Consider the following 18,063-nt stretch of genomic DNA (forward strand, 5'->3'; position numbering starts at 1 on the left):
CCAAGTTCCTCTTCCTGTTTAGATCCATTCCGATCTACATCCCCAAGGCCTTCTTCAAAGCGCTGGACAAACTTATCGTGGCGTTCGTATGGGGGGGGGAGAAAAATGCTAGGATCCCAAAGAAGGTCCTACAGAAAACAAAATCCAGGGGGGGCTAGCCCTCCCGAATCTACAATTCTACACTGGGCGGCAACAGCCGAGCGGGTAAGGGGATGGATCCAGGAGCCAGAAGCCGAGTGGGTGCGTGCGGAGGAGGCCTCCTGCATGGGGACCTCCCTCCGGGCCCTCGCCACGGCAGCACTCCCATCCCCACCCAAAAAACACTCCAGCATCCCAGTGGTGACAGCCACCCTCCAATCCTGGAACCAACTGCGGCAGCAATTTGGCCTGAACAAAATGTCGGACAAGGCTCCCATCTGCAACAACCATAGGTTCAAACCAGCACTGACTGACGCCACCTTCAAAAGGTGGAGGCAGGACGGGGGGACACTGACAGTCAGGGACCTATACACGGACGACAGGATCGCAACACTGGACGAACTGACAGAGAAATTTCAGCTAGCTGGGGGGAACGAGCTACGGTACCTGCAGCTCAAAAACGTCCTACGAAAGGAGACAAGGACGTACCCACAACCGCCACGACAGACACTACTGGAAGACCTACTGGACACAAGTATCCTAGAGAAAGGGAACTGTAGCGACATGTATGACCGACTGGTAGAAAGGGACGACACCGTACTTGACGCAACAAGAAGGAAATGGGAGGACGACTTGGGGACGGAGATAGGGTGGGGACTCTGGAGCGAAGCACTGCATAGGGTCAACTCCACCTCCACGTGCGCAAGGCTCAGCCTGACGCAACTAAAAGTGGTACATAGAGCCCACTTAACGAGAAACCGTATGAGTAGGTTCTTCCCGGAGGTGGAGGACAGATGTGAACGGTGCCAAAGAGGCCCGGCCAACCACGCCCACATGTTCTGGTCTTGCCCCAGACTTGTGGAGTACTGGACAGCCTTCTTCGAGGCTATGTCCAAAGTGGTGGGGGTGAGGGTGGAGCCATGCCCGATAGTGGCGGTCTTCGGGGTTTCAGACCAGCCAGATCTATTCCTGGGGAGGAGGGCGGATGCCCTTGCCTTTGCCTCCCTGATCGCCCGCCGTAGAATCCTGTTTAGCTGGCGGTCAGCAGCACCGCCCAAAGCTGCAGACTGGCTGTCCGACCTCTCGGAATCTCTCCAAATGGAGAAAATCAAATTCGCCATCCAAGGGTCGGACGACGGCTTCCACAGAATGTGGGAGCCATTCATGCAACTGTTCCGGGACCTGTTTGTGGCCAACGTACAAGAGGAAGAATAGTCGGGGGAAGGTAGCCGGGGGGGGGCTACAGGTTCGTTACGGGGGTTTGATGGCGAGCTAAGGCCCAAAACCAAACTAAATAAATGCCAATAAACATGTTGGGGAATGTAAAATATGTATGCCGGCAAAGAGGGGGAGGCCACAGTTATTACTACGAAGATGCTTACTTGTAAATATATATGTTAATTTTTGCGTGTTCTTTTTTTTTCTCTCACTCTAACAATTTGTAATTTGTTCAATATAAAACATGAAAACTGAATAAAAAACATTCATAAAAAAAAAGAGTAGGAAGGCAGTGCAGGTATCCCTTGCGGTCATCTCCCTGCAAAATAGATATACCGTTTTGGATATTGTTGAGGGAGATGTCTCACCAGGAGAAGGCAGCAGCCTCCAGGTTCATGGCACCATGGCTGGCTCTGCTGCGCAGGAGGACAGGAAGAAGAATGGCAGGGCTATAGTGATAGGTTCTCAATCGTAAGTGGAATAGACAGGCGATGCTGTGGACGCAATCGAGACTCCAGAATGTTATGTCGCCTCCCCTACAAGGGTCAAGGATGTCTCGGCGCGGCTGCAGGATATTCTGGAGGGGGGGGGAAGAGGGAGGGGGGGTTGTTGTGAACAGCCAGCTGTCGTGGTGCATTTTGGCACCAACGACATAAGTAAAAAAAAAAAAAACCGGGATGAGGTCCTACAAACTGAATTCAGGGAGTTAGGAGTTAAACTAAAAAGCAGAACCTCAAAGATAGTAATCTCAGGTTTGCTACCAGTGCCACGAGCTAGTCAGAGTAGGAATGTCAGGATAGATCAAATGGATGTGTGGCTCGGGAGATGATGCAAGAGGGAGGGATTCAAATTCATGGGGTATTGGAATCGGTTCTGGGGGAGGTGGGACCAGTCCAAACAAGACGGTCTTCACCTGGGCAGGACTGGAACCGATGTCCTGGAGGGTGTTTGCTAGTGCTGTTGGGGAGGGTTTAAACTAATGTGGCAGGGGGATGAGAACCGATGCAGGAAGTCGGAGGGAAGTAAAACGGGGCAAGAAACAAAAAACAGTAAGGGGAAAAGTGTAAGGCAGAGAAGCCATAGTCAAAAATCAAAAAGGGCCACAGTACAAGGTACAGTGACTGAGGAGAGCTCGGTGAATAGGCCCAGTAATACCAAAAGGAATAAAACGGAAAGTAAAAACGTACACGGTAGGCTATTGCAGAAAATAAGGAAGTATGGAATTGAAGGTGATTTAGCGGTTTGGATCAGTAATTGGCTAGCTGAAAGAAGACAGAGGGTGGTGGTTGATGGCAAATGTTCATCCTGGAGTTCAGTTACTAGTGGTGTACCGCAAGGATCTGTTTTGGGGCCACTGCTGTTTGTCATTTTTATAAATGACCTGGAAGAGGGTGTAGAAGGATGGGTTAGTAAATTTGCAGATGACACGAAGGTCGGTGGAGTTGTGGATAGTGCTGAAGGATGTTATAGGATACAGAGGGACATAGATAAGCTGCAGAGCTGGGCTGAGAGGTGGCAGATGGAGTTTAATGCGGAAAAGTGTGAGGTGGTTCACTTTGGAAGGAGTAACAGGAATGCAGAGTACTGGGCTAATGGCAAGATTCTTGGTAGTGTAGATGAACAGAGAGATCTCGGCATCCAGGTACATAAATCCCTGAAAGTTGCCACCCAGGTTAATAGGGCTGTTAAGAAGGCATATGGTGTGCTAGCCTTTATAAGCAGGGGGATTGAGTTTCGGAACCACAAGGTCATGCTGCAGCTGTACATAACTCTGGTGCGGCCACACCTGGAGTACTGCGTGCAGTTCTGGTCACCACATTATAGGAAGGATGTGGAAGCTTTGGAAAGGGTTCAGAGGAGATTTACTAGGATGTTGCCTGGCATGGAGGGAAGGTCTTACGAGGAAAGGCTCAGGGAATTGAGGTTGTTTTCGTTAGAGAGGAGAAGGCTGAGAGGTGACTTAATAGAGACATATAAGATAGTCAGAGGGTTAGATAGGGTGGACAGTGAGAGTCTTTTTCCTCGGATGGTGATGACCAACACGAGGGGACATAGCTTTAAATTGAGGGGTGAGAGATATAGGACAGATGTCAGAGGCAGTTTCTTTACTCAGAGAGTAGTAGGGGTGTGGAACGCCCTGCCTGCAATAGTAGTAGACTCGCCAACTTTAAGGGTTTTTAAGTGGTCACTGGATAGACATATGGATGAAAATGGAATAGTGTAGGTCAGATAGGCTTCAGATGGTTTCACAGGTCGGCGCAACATCGAGGGCCGAAGGGCCCGTACTGCGCTGTAGTGTTCTATGTTCTATGTTCTATGTAAATGGAAAGCGACGCAGCAGGTTGTTACATGAGGATATGGGTTCAACGATAAGGAAAATTAGGAGAAATGTTCCAAGGAAAAATAACATGAGAGGTTACTGATAGAGGTGTAAAGATTCAAAACGGAGGTATAAAAGCCAACATAAAGGTACTTTACCTGAATGCTCGTAGTATTCGGAATAAGGTAAATGAGTTGATGGCGCAAATGATCGTGAATGACTATGATTCAGTGGCCATTACTGAAACACGGTTAAAGGATCGTCACGACTGGGAGTTAAATATCCACGGGTATCAAACTATTCTGAAGGACAGGGCGGATGGTAAGAGAGGTGGTGTAGCTCTGTTATTTAAGGATGACATCCGGGCAGTAGTGAGGGATGACATCGGTGCGTTGGAGGATAAGGTTGAATCCATTTGGGTGGAAATCAGGAATAGTAAGGTGAAAAAGTCATTGATAGGTGTAGTCTATAGGCCACCAAATAGTAACGTGACAGTGGGACGGGCAATAAACAAATACCTGAGATGCATGTAGAAATGGTACAGCAGTCATCATGGGGGATTTTAATCTACATGTCGATTGGTTTAACGAGATCATTCAAGGCAGCCTTGAGGAAAAGTTTATAGAATGTATCCGCGATAGTTTCCTGGAACAGTATGTAATGGAACCTACGAGGGAACAAGCTGTCCTAGATCTTATCCTGTGTAATGAGACAGGATTGATTAATGATCTCATAGTTAGGGATCCTCTTGGAAGGAGCGATCACAATATGGTGGAATTTAAAATACAGAAGGAAGGTGAGAAGGTCAGATCAAACACTAGTGTTTTGTGCTTAAAACAAAGGAGATTACAATGGGACGAGAGAAGAACATAGAACATAGAACATAGAACGATACAGCGCAGTACAGGCCCTTCGGCCCTCGATGTTGCACCGACATGGAAAAAAATCTAAAGGCCATCTAACCTACACTATGCCCTTATCATCCATATGCTTATCCAATAAATTTTTAAATGCCCTCAATGTTGGCGAGTTCACTACTGTTGCAGGTAGGGCATTCCACGGCCTCACCACTCTTTGCGTAAAAAACCCACCTCTGACCTCTGTCCTATATCTATTACCCCTCAATTTAAGGCTATGTCCCCTCGTGCTAGCCACCTCCATCCGCGGGAGAAGGCTCTCGCTGTCCACCCTATCTAACCCTCTGATCATTTTGTATGCCTCTATTAAGTCACCTCTTAACCTTCTTCTCTCTAACGAAAACAACCTCAAGTCCATCAGCCTTTCCTCATAAGATTTTCCCTCCATACCAGGCAACATCCTGGTAAATCTCCTCTGCACCCGTTCCAAAGCTTCCACGTCCTTCCTATAATGAGGCGACCAGAACTGTACGCAATACTCCAAATGCGGCCGTACTAGAGTTTTGTACAACTGCAACATGACCTCATGGCTCCGGAACTCAATCCCTCTACCAATAAAGGCCAACACACCATAGGCCTTCTTCACAACCCTATCAACCTGGGTGGCAACTTTCAGGGATCTATGTACATGGACACCGAGATCCCTCTGCTCATCCACACTACCAAGAATTTTACCATTAGCCAAATATTCCGCATTTCTGTTATTCTTTCCAAAGTGAATCACCTCACACTTCTCCACATTAAACTCCATTTGCCACCTCTCAGCCCAGCTCTGCAGCTTATCTATGTCCCTCTGTAACCTGCAACATCCTTCCGCACTGTCTACAACTCCACCGACTTTAGTGTCGTCTGCAAATTTACTCACCCATCCTTCTGCGCCCTCCTCTAGGTCATTTATAAAAATGACAAACAGCAACGGCCCCAGAACAGATCCTTGTGGTACGCCACTCGTAACTGAACTCCATTCTGAACATTTCCCATCAACTACCACTCTCTGTCTTCTTTCAACTAGCCAATTTCTGATCCACATCTCTAAATCACCCTCAATCCCCAGCCTCCGTATTTTCTGCAATAGACGACCGTGGGGAACCTTATCAAACGCTTTACTGAAATCCATATACACCACATCAACTGCTCTACCCTCGTCTACCTGTTCAGTCACCTTCTCAAAGAACTCGATAAGGTTTGTGAGGCAAGACCTACCCTTCACAAAACCATGCTGACTGTCCCTAATCATATTATTCCTATCTAGATGATTATAAATTGTATCTTTTATAATCCTCTCCAAGACTTTACCCACCACAGACGTTAGGCTCACCGGCCTATAGTTACCGGGGTTATCTCTACTCCCCTTCTTGAACAAAGGGACCACATTTGCTATCCTCCAGTCCTCTGGCACTATTCCTGTAGCCAATGATGACCTAAAAATCAAAGCCAAAGGCTCAGCAATCTCTTCCCTGGCTTCCCAGAGAATCCTAGGATAAATCCCATCTGGCCCCGGGGACTTATCTATTTTCACCTTGTCCAGAATTGCCAACACTTCTTCCCTACGCACCTCAATGCCATCTATTCTAATAGCCTGGGTCTCAGCATTCTCCTCCACAATATTATCTTTTTCTTGAGTGAATACTGACGAAAAGTATTCATTTAGTATCTCGCTTATCTCCTCAGCCTCCACACACAACTTCCCACCACTGTCCTTGACTGGCCCTACTCTTACCCTAGTCATTCTTTTATTCCTGACATACCTATAGAAAGCTTTTGGGTTTTCCTTGATCCTACCTGCCAAAGACTTCTCATGTCCCCTCCTTGCTCGTCTCAGCTCTCTCTTTAGATCCTTCCTCGCTTCCTTGTAACTATCAAGCGCCCCAACTGAAACTTCACGCCTCATCTTCACATAGGCCTCCTTCTTCCTCTTAACAAGAGATTCCACTTCTTTGGTAAACCACGGTTCCCTCGCTCGACCCCTTCCTCCCTGCCTGACTGGTACGTACTTATCAAGAACATGCAATAGCTGTTCCTTGAACAAGCTCCACATATCCAGTGTGCCCAACCCTTGCAGCCTACTTCTCCAACCAACACATCCTAAGTCATGTCTAATGGCATCATAATTGCCCTTCCCCCAGCTATAACTCTTGCCCTGCGGGGTATACTTATCCCTTTCCATCACTAATGTAAAGGTCACCGAATTGTGGTCACTGTTTCCAAAGTGCTCACCTACCTCCAGATCTAACACCTGGCCTGGTTCATTACCCAAAACCAAATCCAATGTGGCCTCGCCTCTTGTTGGCCTGTCAACATATTGTGTCAGGAAACCCTCCTGCACACATTGTACAAAGAATGACCCATCTAATGTACTCGAACTATATCTTTTCCAGTCAATATTTGGAAAGTTAAAGTCTCCCATAACAACTACCCTGTTACTTTCGCTCTTTTCCAGAATCATCTTCGCCATCCTTTCCTCTACATCCCTAGAACTATTAGGTGGCCTATAGAAAACTCCCAACAGGGTGACCTCTCCTTTCCTGTTTCTAACCTCAGCCCATACTACCTCAGAAGAAGAGTCCCCATCTAGCATCCTTTCCGCCACCGTAATACTGTCCTTGACTAGCAGCGCCACACCTCCCCCTCTTTTGCCCCCTTCTCTGAGCTTACTAAAACACCTAAACCCCGGAACCTGCAACAACCATTCCTGTCCCTGCTCTATCCATGTCTCTGAAATGGCCACAACATCGAAGTCCCAGGTACCAACCCATGCTGCCAGTTCCCCTACCTTATTTCGTATACTCCTGGCATTGAAGTAGACACACTTCAAACCACCTACCTGAACACTGGCACCCTCCTGCGAAGTCAAATCTGTGCTCCTGACCTCTATACTCTCAATCTCCCGTACCCCAAAACTACAATCCAGGTTCCCATGCCCCTGCTGAATTAGTTTAAACCCCCCCAAAGAGCACTAACAAATCTCCCCCCCAGGATATTGGTGCCCCTCAGGTTCAGATGTAGACCATCCTGTCTATAGAGGTCCCACCTTCCCCAGAAAGAGCCCCAGTTATCCAGAAATCTGAATCCCTCCCGCCTGCACCATCCCTGTAGCCACGTGTTTAATTGCTCTCTCTCCCTATTCCTCATCTCACTATCACGTGGCACGGGCAACAACCCAGAGATAACAACTCTGTTTGTTCTCGCTCTGAGCTTCCATCCTAGCTCCCTAAAGGCCTGCCTGACATCCTTGTCCCCTTTCCTACCTATGTCGTTAGTGCCAATGTGGACTACGACTTGGGGCTGCTCCCCCTCCCCCTTAAGGACCCGGAAAACACGATCCGAGACATCACGTACCCTTGCACCTGGGAGGCAACATACCAAACGTGAGTCTCTCTCGCTCCCACAAAATCTCATATCTGTGCCCCTGACTATTGAGTCCCCAATTACTAAAGTTCTACTCCTATCCCCCCTTCCCTTCTGAGCAACTGGGACAGACTCCGTGCCAGAGGCCCGTACCCCATGGCTTACCCCTGGTAAGTCGTCCCCCCCACAAGTATCCAAAACGGTATACTTGTTACTCAGGGGAACGACCGCAGGGGGTCCCTGCACTGACTGCTTCTTCCCAGTCCCTCTTACAGTTACCCATCTATCTCCAGTCTTTGGTGTAACTACTTCCCTGAAGCTCCTATCTATGACCCCCTCCGCCTCCCGAATGATCCGAAGTTCATCCAGCTCAAGCTCCAGGTCCCTAACACGGTTTTTGAGGAGCTGGAGTTGGGTGCACTTCCCACAGATGAAATCAGCAGGGACGCTGACGGCGTCCCTCACCTCAAACATTCTGCAGGAGGAGCATTGTACTGCCTTCCCTGACATCACCTCTAGATTTAAAAAAAAACAAGAAAAAGAAAAAGAAAGGAAGAGCTTACCTGATATTACTTCAAACCCTGCTCCCGCTGAAAGGTAAGCAAATTTAAAGGCACTCACTCACCTTCACGACAGGCCCCTGCTCCCGCTTCCCAACCACTGTGGGGTGGGGGGGTTGGTTAGAGGAGGAGGTAGGGTGGGAAACACTCACAAAGTGTTTCGGGTTTAACTGTCACTTGCCAACAGCCTCTCCACAAACCACCTTCAACTTAGGCTGACCGCACTGCACGTATGCAAATTTCCCCAGAACAGCTGATCAGTAGCTCTGCTCTGCTGCCCTCTGCTGGATGATTGCCTTCACTCAAACTCCTCGGGTCTTCTTCGCAGATTCACCTTCAACTTAGGCTGACCGCACTGCACGTATGCAAATTTCCCCAGAACAGCTGATCAGTAGCTCTGCTCTGCTGCCCTCTGCTGGATGATTGCCTTCACTCAAACTCCTCGGGTCTTCTTCGCAGATTCACCTTCAACTTAGGCTGACCGCACTGCACGTATGCAAATTTCCCCAGAACAGCTGATCAGTAGCTCTGCTCTGCTGCCCTCTGCTGGATGATTGCCTTCACTCAAACTCCTCGGGTCTTCTTCGCAGATTCACCTTCAACTTAGGCTGACCGCACTGCACGTATGCAAATTTCCCCAGAACAGCTGATCAGTAGCTCTGCTCTGCTGCCCTCTGCTGGATGATTGCCTTCACTCAAACTCCTCGGGTCTTCTTCGCAGATTCACCTTCAACTTAGGCTGACCGCACTGCACGTATGCAAATTTCCCCAGAACAGCTGATCAGTAGCTCTGCTCTGCTGCCCTCTGCTGGATGATTGCCTTCACTCAAACTCCTCGGGTCTTCTTCGCAGATTCACCTTCAACTTAGGCTGACCGCACTGCACGTATGCAAATTTCCCCAGAACAGCTGATCAGTAGCTCTGCTCTGCTGCCCTCTGCTGGATGATTGCCTTCACTCAAACTCCTCGGGTCTTCTTCGCAGATTCACCTTCAACTTAGGCTGACCGCACTGCACGTATGCAAATTTCCCCAGAACAGCTGATCAGTAGCTCTGCTCTGCTGCCCTCTGCTGCCCTCTGCTAGCTAAGGTAGACTGGGAGCAAAGACTTTATGGTAAAACAGTTGCGGAACAGTGGAGAACCTTCAAAGTGATTTTTTTTTCACAGTGCTCAGCAAAAGTTTATACCAACATAAAGGAAGGATGGTAGAAAAATGGAAAATCGACCGTGGATATCTAAGGAAATAAGGGAGAGTATCAAATTGAAGGAAAAAGCATACAAAGTGGCAAAGATTAGTGGGGGACTCGAGGATTGGGAAATCTTTAGGGGGCTAAAAAACCTATAAAGAAGAGTAAGATAGTTTGAGATTAAACTTGCTCAGAATATAAAAACAGATAGTAAAAGTTTTTACAAATATATAAAACAAAAAGAGTGGCTAAGATAAATATTGGTCTTTTAGAGGATGAGAAGGGAGATTTAATAACGGGAGATGAGGAAATGGCTGAGGAACTGAACAGGCTTTTTGGGTTGGTCTTCACACTAGAAGACACAAATAACATGCCAGTGACTGTTGGAAATGAGGCTATGACAGGTGAGGACCTTGAGACAATTGTTATCACTAATATGGGCAAGTTAATTGGGCTAAAGGCAGACAAGTGTCCTGGCCCTGATGGAATACATCCCACAGTACTAAAAGAGATGGCTAGGAAATTGCAAATGCACTAGTGAAAATTCGCTAGAATCCCGACGGATTGGAAATTAGCAAACGTGACACCACTGTTTAAAAAAGGAAGTAGGCAGAAAGCGGGTAATTATAGGCCAGTGAGCTTAACTTCGGTAGTAGGGAAGATGCTGGAATCTATCATCAAGGAATAAATAGCGAGGCATCTGGATGGAAATTATCCCATTGGACAGACGCAGCATGGGTTCATAAAGGGCAGGTCGTGCTGAACTAATTTCGTGGAATTTTTTGAGGACAGTACCAGAGCGGTAGACAACGGGGAGCCAATGGATGTGGTATATCTGGATTTCCATAAAGCTTTTGACAAGGTGCCACACAAAAGGTTGCTGCATACGATAAAGATGCATGGCATTAAGGGTAAAGTAGTAGCATGGATAGAGGATTTGTTAATTAATAGAAAGCAAAGAGTGGGGATTAATGGGTGTTTCTCTGGTTGGCAATCAGAAGCTAGTGGTGCCCCTCAGGGATCAGTGTTGGGCCCACAATTGTTCACAATTTACATAGATGATTTGGAGTTGGAGACCAAGTGCAATGTGTCCAAGTTTGCAGACGACACGGACATGAATGGCAAAGCAAAAAGTGCAGAGGATACTGGAAGTCTGCAGAGGGATTTAGATAGTTTAAGTGAATGGGCTATGGTCTGGTAGATGGAATAAAATTGTGTTGACAAATGTGAGGTTATTCATTTTTGTAGGAATAACCGCAAAAGAGATTATTATTTTAATGATGAAATGTTAAAACCTGCTGCTGTGCAGAGACACCTGGGTGTGCTAGTGCATGAGTTGCAAAAAGTTGGTTTACAGGCGATTAAGAAGGCGAATAGAATTTTGTCCTTCATTACTCGGGGATGGGGTTTAGGACTAGGGAGGTTATGCTGCAACTGTACAAGGTGTCAGTGAGGCCACACCTGGAGTATTGTGTTCAGTATTGGTCTCCTTACCTGAGAAAGGACGTACTGGTGCTGGAGGGTGTGCAGAGGAGATTCACTAGGTTAATCCCAGAGCTGAAGGGGTTGGATTATAAGGAGAGGTTGAGTAGACTGGGACTGTACTCATTGGAATTCATAAGGATGCGGGGGTTCTTATAGAAACACATAAAATTATGAAGGGAATAGATAGGATAGATGCGGGGAGGTTGTTTCCACTGGCGGGTGAAAGCAGAACTGGGGGGGCATAGCCTCAAAATAAGGGGAAGTAGATTTAGGACTGAGTTTAGGAGGAACTTCTTCACCCAAAGCGTTGAGATTCTATGGAATTCCCTGCCCAGTGAAGAGTTGAGGCTCCTTCATTAAATGTTTTCAAGATAAAGATAGATTTTTTTTGCAGAATAAAGTAATAAAGGGTTATGGTGTCCGGACAGGAAAGTGGAGCTGAGTTCACAAAGATCAGCCATGATCTCATTGATTGAATGACGGAGCAGTCTTGAAGGGCCAGCTGGCCTACTCCTGCTCCTAGTTCATATGTTCTTATGTTAAATGGTGGATCCGGCAGAAGTTACTCGTAGGGAAAGGGAACTAACATTTCATTGAAGCTTTAAAAATTTAGAATAGAATGTAATTGCTCGATCTGTGTGCCTTTGCTTGTGCTAGCTTCACATTGGAAATTAATTATATCAGATTTGTAGTGGTGGCCACGAGTTGAGCAGTCGCACCTATGGCGGCTTTCGTATGAAATTCTTGAATACAACCTCTTCACCCCATCAAATGGGCACCAAAAATATCCACAAACCCCCCTAGCCTAATTCCTGCAAATCCCATCGACGTGAAATGGTAATAAAAAAATGGAAAATAGCCAACTGACCAGCAGAAAAGCCAACCTCAGCCTCGGAATCAGCAGCCACATGAGGTGGCATGGAATCGGGAAGGACCGATTCCACAGAGTTCTCATCACCTCCGATCTCCAAAGACACAGGGAGGAGCTGATGAAAGATTTCCTGGCAGCCGTCAAGACAGCAGTGGAGGCGGCAAAGGCCCGCATGAGGGAGGCTATAGCCAAAATGGGGCGGAGGCTAGAGGACCAAGAGTCTATGACGAGTAATCTCGAGAAGGCTGCCACGAACCAAGGGGACCGGATCGCGCCACTCAAAGCCAAGGTGTTGAGCCTGATCAAGAACCAGAAGGGCTTAAAAGAAAAAAATAGGTGGCCCAGAGAACAGATCTCAACGCCAAAACCTAAAAATCATGGAGCTGCCAGAAGTTATGGAGGGGAGGAACCCCAAAGAATACTTATAGGCGATGCTCGGGAAATTGGTCGGAGAGGAGGACTTCGCCAAGCACCTGGAGTTGGACCGTGGCCAGGTCACTTTGGAAGTGGCCCAGAGCCAGGGAACCTCCACGGGCGATAATTGTAAAATTCCATAAGTATCAGGACACAAAGTTGATCCTGAGGTGGGCGAAAGGCACGAGAGGGTGCAAGTGGGAAGAAAATTCCATCCATTTATATCAAGACATTGGGGCAGACCTGGCCAAGCGCCGGGCCTAATTTAATAACGCCAAATCCGCCCTGTACAAAAATTGGATGCACTTTGGCATGCTTTACTCTGCCATGTTATTGGTCACACACCAGGGGAAAGAGTATTATTTTGATGCCCTGGAGGAAGCCATCAAATTTGTCCAGAACAATGGCCGGCAATGATAGCGCACAAGGGCTAGAAAGTGAGTTGCGAGAGCTGAGAGGGGCAGGAACAAATGCAGGCAGAGATGTGCCGATTAGTGTGGGGGGAGGTGGAAGAGGATGAGGAAAAGACAGGGGTTAATTAGGGGAGCCTGACCAAGAGTGGAGCCGCTACACTGGGGAGTAAACTGGTGTATGGGAGTACAGTGCAGGGTGATGCTGCGGTGAACCTCCCGGAGGGAGGGTGCGCCTGGCAGGAGGGAGAGGAAAGATAGTAATTCAGGGGAAACAAAGGACAAAAGAAGGGGGCGCTAGGATTGCAGGATGGGAGGAGGGGGAAACAAAAGGATAAGAAGTGGTGGTGGGGGTGGGGGGGAAAGAAGAAGAGAAGGGTAGAGTGCCGGTTGCAACAGACAACACGTGGAAAAGTCGAAAACGAAGAAGCAGTTGACGGCCATTTTGAGCAGCCTGTGAGCAAGGTCAGGCCCAATCGTACAGGGCTGGGCCCACAATGAAATGAAAATCGCTTATTGTCACGAGTAGGCTTCAATGAAGTTACTGTGAAAAGCCCCTAGTCGCCACATTCCGGCGCCTGTCCGGGGAGGCTGGTATGGGAATCGAACCGTGCTGCTGGCCTGCTTGGTCTGCTTTAAAAGCCAGTGATTTAGCCGAGTGAGCTAAACCAGCAAGGTGAGCATGGTTAACCCCAAGGGAGGAAGGTTGGGTGTGGAATGAAGGAAACGAGGAAGGGGGAGTGGGGAGGAGGCAGTCGTCGAGTCGAACACAAGGGGCCTCAACGAGCCCGTGAATAGTTTGAATCCTCACCCATCTTAAGAGTCAGAGCCTTCCTATAGGAAACACACCTGAGAGAGAGGGATAGACAGTGGGTAAGGAAGGGCTGGGTAGGACAAATGTTTCACTTATGTTTTGACACTAGGACAAGGGAGGTGGCCATCTTAATTAACAAGACAGTCTCATTTATGGCGACAAACACAGGGACGGATCTCGGGGGGATGGGATGGTTCATAATCCCTGTGGTCCTCCTCCCACAGTCCAAAGATGTGCGGGTTAGGTGGATTGGCCATGCTAAATTGCCCATAGTGTCCTAAAAAGTAAGGTTAAGGGGGGGGGGGGGGGGGGGGGGGGGGGGGGGGTTGTTGGGGGTATAGGGTGGATACGTGGGTTTGAGTAGGGTGAACATGGCTCGGCACAACATCGAGGGCCGAAGGGCCTGTTCTGTGCTGTACTGTTCTATGTTCTATGTTCTATAATGGTCAGCGGGACCCTGGAGGGGCCCCCGGTAGTTTTGTTGAACAAATCTGCCCTGATCTGGGACGGCGCAGGGTTTGGCAAGTAAACAATGGCTGAAATCCCAGATGTGGACATCCACCAAGTAAACATAAGGGGTGACCTTACCTGTGCTGGGGTTGGATCTGTCCCATGTTAGGTCCTGTACACAGATAGACTTTTTTGTGGTGGGGAAGAGGGTGCTTCATGGCGTACTACATTGTGTGGTTGGAGAAGGGACAAGCTTAAGTAGGGTACTCTTTCCAAGGGCCAGTGCAGACCTGATGGGCCAAATTGCCTCCTGCACTGTAGATTCTATGACCAATGGGCCCAACACATGAGGCTGGATGTAGCGCTCCTCGTTGATTAGTAATTCTGGACTAAAATATCCCAAGCCATCAACGATTATGTATCCTGCAACCAGAATGGGGAGGTCTCGCCCTTCTCTTTCTGGAGGCACTGAAGGCGGTGAACAGGGAGGAAATCATAGCTAAAAGGGTCCTCAGGGACAGGAGGGAAAGGGAAGCCAAGCAGCCGCTGACCAACATCATAATGAAAGTGGACTGGCAGTACTCCACAGCCCCAACTGGCAGGAAGGAAAAAGTTGCAGGTGGAATTTGACCTGCTCTCCACATGGAAGGCAGTCTACCAGCTCTGCCAGGCACATGGAGACAAAGCCAGTTGCATGCTGGCACACCAGTTGAGAAAACAGGTGGCTACGAAAGGGATAGCTCAAGTTAAGGATAGGATAGCACCGTATCCAAATGAGGTCAGTAAGGTCTTTATGAACTTTTACCGAGGGCTATACACCTCTAGCCCCCGGAGGGGTCTCGGGGTTGGATCAGTTCCTCGTCAGACTGGATATGCCGGTGGTGGGGGAGGACAGGAAGCGGGCGCTGGAAGCACCTCTAGGGCTGCGCGAAAACATGGTGTGCATCAACTCCATGCAATCTTGGGAACTGCCGGGACCAGACGGATTCCCGGTAGACTTACAAAAAACTCTCAGCACTTCTGGCCCCGCACTTGTGGGAGTTATTCAACGACTCACTGTCAGAAGGAGCCCTGCCGCCCATCCTGGCACAGGCCTCGATCTCTGTCCAAATTTGAAATAAGAGACTCCGAGGAGAGATTCCATGGGACAAATTCACAAGCTTCTTCACAGACCTGTTTGCAAACAGCAGCCAACTGGGGGTGGGGTGGGGAGCTAGCTGGGGTAAGGAGGAGGGACAGAAAAAGTGGGACAGGGAAAGCTATTCCTAAGGACGGAGCTCGTGAGGAACAGGGAAAGAATGGGGAGGAGAGCCACTCACTGGAGGGATCAAAGGCCTCCTCCACACGGGGAGAAACTGGGGTAACAAGCGGTCCGCTCGGATCCCAAATTTGTGAGGGGGGGGGGGTGGGGTCACTCTCTCACTCTCTCTCTGAGCCCCAGCTGCACCCCGACAAACCATGGTAAATACCGAACACTAATGTCTAGATGTAAATATTGAGTAGCTCGGTCATGGTTACGATGACAGCGAGGGGCTCAAATCTTGTTCCTATTGTTAGTTATTATTACTGTTGTTGTATTGCCTGTTACATGCAAAACTCCGTTTCCTCTTCTGTTTTTCTGGTGGCAGAAACTATACCAGAAACTATAACAATAACTGCCACCAATAAAAATATTTTTCAAAATAAATAAATAAATAATATCTATTTCACTGCCCCTTGCCCAAACTCTTCAAGTATTTAATTTTATTAAGTCTCATTGACACTTTGGATCATCTGTTTATGCACTGACTAACCCATGGAAATGATTTGAAATTATTGTTCTGTGCAGCTATTACATTCACCTTTGAGAAGCTTCCACTTTGAAGTTTTCTTTTTTCAATGTTTGAACACTTGGCTACCAAATCTGACATCGTGGGCGGTATTCTTCGGCCGCACTCGCCCGCCAACTGGAAATTCCTGTCCAAAGTCAACGGACCGTTACATGGTCTGGCTCCCGTTGTGGCGATCTTGCGGCAAGTGTGGCTGAGGAATCTAGCCCCAGAACTATATAAATAAAAGCAAATTACTGCGGATGCTGGAATCTGAAACGAAAGGGATTTGTTCCATAACTATATTGTGTTGATTCCAAGTTAAAAGACTTTGTCGAATTTTCCATGGCCTGAATATTTTAGGGACTACATATTGTTTAGTTGCAAACTGTTTCTTTTTTACAAACAGTACTTCCTTCAGAGGCTGAGGAGATTTGAGAGTCTTGGCATGTGAGGATGGCTGTAATTGGTCAATAATCACATTGATCTGATCTGAATTTGTAAGTCTAAACTGAGATGGAAGAGGAATGGAAATTTCTTACTGGAACTGTGATTTAGAGGTTGTGTTTGAAATAGGAGTGGCACGGTGGCACAGCGATTAGCATTGCCACCTCACTGCGTCAGAACCCAGGTTTGATTCCGGCTTTGGGTGATAGTCTGTGTGGAGTCTGCACGATCACCCGTGTCTATGTGAATTTCCTCCCATAGTCCAAAGGTTAGGTGGATTGACCATGCTAAATTGCCATTTAGTGTCCATAAGGTTAGGTGGAGTTACGAGGTCGGGCAGGGGTGTGGGCCTAGGTAGAGTGCTCTTTCGTAGGATTGATGCAGATTCAATGGGCCAAATGGCCTCCTTCTGCACGATCACCAGGCCACGCAAACCAAATTGGGTCATTTGGAGATTCTTTTGGCATAAATACTGCAGACACTGGAAATCTGAAATAAAAACAGAAAATGCTGGAAGTACTCAGCAGAGCAGGCAGAGTTAGAACAGTTAGAACAGTACAGCACAGAACAGGCCCTTCGGCCCTCGATGTTGTGCCGAGCAATAATCACCCTACTCAAACCCACGTATCCACCCTATACCCGTAACCCAACAACCCCCCCCCCCCCCCCCCCAACCTTACTTTTTACGACACTACGGGCAATTTAGCATGGCCAATCCACCTAACCCGCACATCTTTGGACTGTGGGAGGAAACCGGAGCACCCGGAGGAAACCTATGCACACACGGGGAGGACGTGCAGACTCCACACAGACAGTGACCCAGCCGGGAATCGAACCTGGGACCCTGGAGCTGTGAAGCATTTATGCTAACCACCATGCTACCGTGCTGCCCCTTAAAGGGAGGAAAATAGAAACGTAATAGGTTTTGAGCAAATGAAGAGAGGGGGTAAGAAGAATAAGGTCTATGATAGGGTGGAAAGCAGGAGAGATTAAATTACAGTTTTATGGTACAAAAGTGTAGTAAAGAAACAAAAGATGTGTCAAAATTAGATGTGAATGTTTAATACACAGGCGAGTCAGAGTTGGCGTTAGCATAGATGGAGAATTGATTAATAGACATGAAGCAGATAGGGATAAATGGGGAATTTGCAATATTGGTAGGCTGTGACTAGTGGAATGTTGCAAGGATCAGTATTGGGCCTCAGCTATTTACAATCTATACTTTAATGACTTGGATTAAGAAACTGAATAATGTATCCAAGATTGCTGATTGTGCAAGGCAAGGTGGGAATGTAAACTATGAGGAAGATTTAAAATGACTGTAAAACGGGTTAAGTAAGTGGGTGACAAAGCAGCAGAAAGAATATAATATGGAGAAGTCTGAGGTGATTTAGTTTAATTGGAAGAATAGAAAATCACAATATTGTTTCTAAAGATATGCAACTTTTAAATGTTGATGTTCAAAGAGATTTGGGTAAACCTGTACAAGGAACATTAAAAGTTAGCATGCAGGCACTGAAAGCAAGTAACATGTTGCCATTTATTGTAAGCTAATTGGAGGATAAAAGTAAGGAAATGTTATTATATTTGTTGTGTAGGGCTTTGGTGTGACTACACATGGAGTATTTACCACAGTTTTTGTTTCTGTATCTGAGGAAGGACATAATTGCCTCGGA

General features: G+C 47.6%; 1 protein-coding gene across 8 annotated transcripts in view; it reads left to right on the top strand.

The window, feature by feature from the left end:
• Nucleotides 1-18,063, top strand: part of LOC119955765 (coiled-coil domain-containing protein 9B-like) — a 402,308-nt gene that overhangs the window by 85,354 nt on the left and 298,891 nt on the right. The window lies entirely within an intron of this gene.

Source organism: Scyliorhinus canicula, chromosome 2 (assembly GCF_902713615.1).
Source record: "Scyliorhinus canicula chromosome 2, sScyCan1.1, whole genome shotgun sequence".
NCBI lineage: Eukaryota > Metazoa > Chordata > Chondrichthyes > Carcharhiniformes > Scyliorhinidae > Scyliorhinus > Scyliorhinus canicula.